This window comes from Solanum verrucosum, unplaced genomic scaffold (genome assembly GCF_900185275.1).
Source record: "Solanum verrucosum unplaced genomic scaffold, falcon-dt-bn FXZP01000084.1, whole genome shotgun sequence".
NCBI lineage: Eukaryota > Viridiplantae > Streptophyta > Magnoliopsida > Solanales > Solanaceae > Solanum > Solanum verrucosum.
This window is the reverse complement of record NW_026019846.1, coordinates 246,070-251,713: the sequence shown is the minus strand read 5'-3', so window position 1 is coordinate 251,713 and position 5,644 is coordinate 246,070. Positions and strand designations below refer to the sequence as shown.

The following is a 5,644-nucleotide window of genomic DNA, read 5'->3' as shown; positions in this document are numbered from 1 at the left end:
GGCAAAAAGGCCTGGTCATATTCCAGAATATCAATTTAGAGAGCTCTTCAAATATTGGAAGTCTGAAAAATTCAAGGTAAAAATGTAGTTCAGAATCTCAAATTTTCAGCTTATTCATTTTGTGATCTCTTTTATGATATCGTTGTTGCTGTTGCTACTTTATTTTTTCTTTTACTTTCTCTTATTTGTTGTAATATGTTGCAGCTTATTTCTTCATTTGGTGTGATAGTCACAATTAAAATAGCTTGATTACAAGACACATGACTGTTATAAAGGGTTGCCAACCTACTTTGGTCTCTATATTGGCTTGAATTAAAACTTGACTAATGTTGTGAGTTTGATAATTATAGTAGCCTCCCAAATCTGTTACTCGCTCTTTCTATTCAATTGGACTTGTTAAAAAAGAAATATTGAGATATTGGCCTCGTCTAGTACACTATATAACACTAATATGCCGTCGGTAAACATAATTGATTAATTTCTTTGCAGAAAATGTCAGAAACAAATACTAAGAATAAAAAAAAAGCTGATGAATCCACACACTTCTGGCAAAAAGAGTTTCGCTTTAGTCCGTAATAAGCTGGTGTGTTCTCTTATTTATTATCTAGTCTTAACATGTCATTTAAACAATTTTTGATATACATTTCAATGTGACTAGGAGAAATATAAGGAGACAGTATCATCTAAGGATCTCTTTGTGGTTACAAGAACAAGAAAACCCGAGCGTTTGTACAAGGCTTTGAATGAAAATACTACTAGTAAAATTGTATGAGTACTGTCTATTTTCATTTTTTTTTTATTGAGATCAATTATTTATTTCATAAGATTGTGTTTGTTGGAATTGCTTTGGTAGGCTGAAATGGAGGAGATTGAAAAACAAATGAGCATAAATGATGAGTATGTTGATGCATTTTCAAGCGTCATGGGTCCTGAACATTCAGGACTTCTAAGACTATGTAGAGTAGGAGTTACAAAGACTACTTTGAAAAAAAAGTTGGCAATTTGGAATCAACTTTAAATGCAACAACTGATGGAATGCATTAAATGCAAGAAAGGATGCAGAATATGGAGAAACAAATGGAGGAACAAAAGAAAACAGTGAGACATGAAATTATTGCAGATGTAATTGCACAACTTAAGCATGCGAGATTAATTGATCCTAACATACTGGCAGCATTGTCCATTCCTTCACCAAGAGAATCTACTTCTGTTCAAAGGGTTGAGCAAGGTTGGTGTCGCTAATTCTATGTTTTGACTGTTTCTTCTTCTTCTTCTTCTTTCTCTGTTGCGACTTTGTTTATTTTTCTATTGCGACTCTTTTTTCTTTATGTTCTTCTCCATTTTTTTTTATTGATGGTGATGTGGAGGGTGTGGTGAAGTATGTATGTTCTTTGGGTGTGGAAGAAAATTGTGATAAATGGAATGGAACTGTTCTTGGTGATAGTGTTGAAAGATATAGCGTGAAGTACTGATTTTAAAAAACAAGATGGGGCAGTTTTAGTTCAGAGACTTGAGGAATTAGTAATGCCCTGTTTTATTTCACAGACTTGAGGATCGGAATGCACTAATTGTCTGCTACCTTAAATGAGTACACACCTGAAATTTTTTAGTGAATTTAAAGTGTTCAAATGTGAAGTTTAGCGTATTTAATTATGCTGAATTGGGCAGATTATTTTTGTGAAGTTTTTAGAGTCCTAAAATCTACAGAATTTTTGCTAAAATATGGTATTAAAGCTAAAGTACTATGAAAATGTGAATGTGCTGTCATCTGTATTTTTATTTTGAAGGGTAATGTACTAAATTGTGGAGCTTATTTGTAGTAAAAGTATGCTGAAACAGCACTATAGAAACTGCAGATAGAAAAATTCCGTCCATATTTGAAGAATGTGAAAGATGTACATAACATAGTCTAAAACAAACAGCTAAAACATATATATAGTTTAGTCCCTATGGAAAGTGGAAATGACTTAAAGACTGTCAAAAGTTGAAACTATCTCTATCAGCAGAAGACAAGGATAGACAACCATTTAAGGAATTATGTGCTTTTCATCAATTGTACAATTATGAAAAAGGCCAATTATGATAGAGATGTGTCTTGTACAATGGTTAAAATCAATGAAAGAGTTTGTGAAAACTTCAAAAGGATTTAAGACTATTTTACAGATAATCACAATCTTCCTACTGATTCTTTAAGGTTGAATAGGAAAGCATTTTGAATGAACACTTCAATAGGAAATAATGTATTAACCATTCAATTCAAAGCATACACAAAAATAGTCTATGAAAACTGTCCAAAGGAATTTGGAATTCTCTGTGAGTGCTTATTGTATATGTTTGCAGTTTGTAAAGAAAGTTGTTGTTATTGGTTCTATAGCAATGAACCTTGTGTTGTGAATTGTATGTTTGATTTTTCATTGTATAAATCTTGAGTTATTTGATTATTGGTGATTAATGCATTGCCTTGTAAAAGTTGTGTATGGAAATATTCGGACGATTTGATGTCTTCAGGATCAGTTGCTGAGAAGGCATTGCTATCAAAGAAAAAAGAGTTCCTTTGCAATTCAATACTAGTACTGCTTCCATTATTTGTAGTGAAAGTGTGTTGAAACAGCCTATAGAAACTGCAGATAGAAAAATTCCATCCATATTTGAGGAATGTGAAAGATGTACATAATATAGTCTAAAACAAACAGCTATAACATATATATAGTTTAATGTTATTTGAGTTTATTGAGTTTATATATGTATGTCTTAGATATATAGAGTAATAACTTTGTAATATATGACTGCTGTGGATCCATTAAGCTTTTGCGAAAAAATTGCTAAATTATTTATATTTTTTCTAATTGTATGTAGGTGATGAAATCGAAGAAGGAGATGAAAGATGTAGTGAAGACTTGACATAGGAGCTGAATTGTTGATGTTAACTTACTGATGTTATAGAAATCTTTTATTTTTGAAGATTGAAAACAGTGTGGTGCATATGTTTCGCCTTTTTTTGAATGGTAAAAAGGTATTTGTATATTTTGCTTTTATTGATATTAGCCAACCATGGATCTTGAATTATAAATTTGGTAATGAACATTTCTTATCATGAACGATTTATGTGTATTTTATGTTATAAAATTACTGCAATAGCTCAAAAGTATAATATTTGTGGAACTGCACCAATAATATATATACATTGCAATAACTTAATAGTAACTATTGCAGAAAGTAAGAATTGTTGCAGTACCCTGTAATAACCATTGCAATAGCCATTGAGCAACATTTATAATTGTTTAAAACTGCTGCATTACCCTATAACAAATGTCGCAATAGAATAAAATTGTTGTTGAATAGAAATAAAATCTATAGCCATAGCCTCAAAAGAACTGATGCATAAAACTCTTTGCCAACGGTTCATAACCGTACCAATACGACACTAACCGTTGGCAATTAATTAAAGTGAAAACCGTGGCAATAGGTCTATCTACTGCTACAGTTATGGGAATCGTCGCACCTAACCGTAGCAAAAGTTCTATTGCTACGCGATCTGTTGTAACGGTTGCCATAACCATGGCCTTAGACCTATGGCTACGGTAGGAAAGGCTATTGCAACGATAAATGAACCATGACAGTAGTTCAAATTTCTAGTAGTGATACTTGATTTTCTTGTTAATTTTTGCTATTTTTACTACTTGTGACAAAAAACCCCCAAATCAATATTTGACACTTTTGTGTTGCCCCCTTTAATTTACTATGTTTTTAATCGTTAATGTCTTTAGCTACGACTAATTAGAGCTTAATTTTACTATTCTATCAATTCTCAAAACCACTCCCTTGGGACACGACACCCAACCTTTAGTTGGGTTACTATACTATCGACGATCGTAGACACTCATACCGTAGGTTAGTGTCGTTGGTCACGATAAGCATCAAAATGGCGCCATTTCCGGGGAGTGGTGTTATTTGAAAAATTTTAGATTAGTAGAATTTTTGCTCTTCTTAGTTGTAATTTACTAATTTAGTTTTCATTTTTGTTTTGAGTATTTGTGTGACACAACAGGCCATATGAGAACAAACAGGGACAATAGCTGCCAAGCGTGCTTTTCATTGAGACGACATCAACGATGCTAATAGTGTTTATCATCCGGCGGGCATGGGCGAGATGGGTGAAACTTGCATATCACAAGCTGACGGGAATGCAATGTTTGAAGTTACCAATGCAACACTCCAACTCATACATTCGAGAGGTTTATTTGGAGGGTTGGAGCATGAAGATCCACACAATCATGTAAGAAGCTTTGTGGAAGTGTGCACCCCTTTATCATTCAAGAACCTATCTCAAGAATACATACGGTTTCGCTTATTTCCATTTTTGTTAACTGGGGGAGCCACTAAATGGTTGATTGAGCGCCCAAACAACTCCATCAGATCATGGGAGGAGTTGGTTATGGTATTTCACGAAAGATTCTTTCCTCCATCAAGAATGATGAAGCTGAGGGACGCTATCCAGAATTTCAAGGAACAGGAGGGTGAACCAATTGACGAGTCATGGACAAGGTTCAAAAGATCTTTGCGTAAGTGCCTAACGCATGGGCTACCAGGTGAGTTGTTGCTCCAATACTTCTACTATAGTCTGGATTCGGTGAATAAATGAATAGTTGATCAATTGGTTCAAGGAGGAATAATGTTACAATCATTTGAAGTACTCTCATTTCTCCTAGATGGTATGACTAAAGTAAACCAAGCATGGTATACCAAAGATGATCAGGTCTCCCCACTATGCTTCCGATTAACGCAAGATTAGATCGAAAAAAAAAGGGAAAGGGATGAAAACATCAAGAAGATGTTATCTCAAATGGAAATGCTACAAGAACATATGAAGGGGACACGTGGGGTGTTTCGAGTTGAGGAGGGTTCTTCTTCCGGTTACTCATGACCGGGGAAGAATCAAGGTTAGAACTCCAGAAGATACGAGGAGGGTTTCCACACACGTTATTAACCGCGGGGTGGGAATCAAGATTGGAGCTATTATAGAGGAGAAGAACCAGGGAGATATTGGCAAGATTGGGCTGAGCAGGATGGTCATGAGGAGGACCATATTCACTTGAGCGAAAGCCAAAATCTAAAGGGAGTACAAGTAGTCCTCGGGTAAATGAGTTGTTATCACGCATACTCGACAAAGTTGAGGGCTCTGATGATCTGCTAAAAGGAATGAAATATGACTTTTCATCATTGAACAACAAAGTAAATTCTCATGTGGATGCCATCAAAATGCTGGAAGGCTAATTGAGTGTTATCAGCTCAATTATCATCCACAACACCCATGGACCATATTGAAAGAGAGCTGGTTGTGGTTACTCGTAGTGGTAAGGTGGCAATAGGGGATATGATGGAAGATGAGGATACTCAAAAACATGAAGAGAGTAAAGGAATGGAGGAACAATATTTGCTTATTCAACAAGGCCTTACTAAAGAACCACAGGAGGAAGCAGATCAACAAGTTCAAGTTCCAAAAGTCATAAATCCCTTACCCAAGATACCTCCACCATTTCCCCAACGTTTGAAAAAGAAAAATGAAGATGAGAAGTTCAAAAAAAAATTGTCAGTATTCAAAAGCTTATCAATCAACCTTCCTCTAGTAGAAGCATTGTTGGAA

The 5,644-nt window shown here is 34.8% G+C and overlaps 1 pseudogene; it reads left to right on the top strand.

Annotated features, from left to right (window-relative positions):
- Nucleotides 1-492: 492 nt before the first annotated feature.
- Nucleotides 493-2,906, top strand: LOC125816780 (uncharacterized; annotated as a pseudogene).
- Nucleotides 2,907-5,644: the final 2,738 nt, after the last annotated feature.